We start from the raw sequence: 625 nt of genomic DNA on the forward strand, positions 1-625 counted from the left end.
TCATGTTGCATATATATATATATATATATATATATATATACAAACCTCCATCCATCAATCCATCCGTCCATACATACATACATACACACATACATCAAACGTCCCTCAAACATCATTCGTCCCTCGAACATTCACACATTCCAAACTGCATCCAATCCTTCTGGCTCTTTGCTAAAATGGGTGGTGATGGTTCTGTAAGCGGCAGCCATTGGAGATAACCACAATCTTCGCATTCTGCTTTGTTTCCGACTCCTTGACATAAATTTTTGGTTCCCACTCTCCAGATCTACCTTATTACACTCCACCAAACTCAGCACCCTGCAAACACATACGTCAAGGACAGAAATAACTGCTTATTTCAAACGCACAAGTCCTCTGGCCCTGACACAATGTACCTTCCCTTACACTCAAACATCATGTTCTCGGTGTGACACTTTCAAAAACACAGGCTACCTCTCTAATTAGTTCAACCACAGAAGACTAAACATAAACACTGGGGTCGTTACGATGGACCGGTTCCTTCAAGGCGGTGCCCCACAAAAGTCGTAGTCCAATGACTGACATCAGTCACAGAGTAGAGAATAAAAGGAAGACTAAAAGAATGTACGTAATACGATTATATATA

The 625-nt window shown here is 41.0% G+C and overlaps 1 long non-coding RNA gene across 1 annotated transcript in view; it reads left to right on the top strand.

Moving 5' to 3' along the window:
• The window catches only part of LOC128247857 (uncharacterized), a 95,866-nt gene that overhangs the window by 18,526 nt on the left and 76,715 nt on the right, over window positions 1-625 (top strand). The gene's annotated exons all lie outside the window — the stretch shown is intronic.

Source organism: Octopus bimaculoides, chromosome 5 (genome assembly GCF_001194135.2).
Source record: "Octopus bimaculoides isolate UCB-OBI-ISO-001 chromosome 5, ASM119413v2, whole genome shotgun sequence".
NCBI classification, from domain to species: Eukaryota; Metazoa; Mollusca; class Cephalopoda; order Octopoda; family Octopodidae; genus Octopus; species Octopus bimaculoides.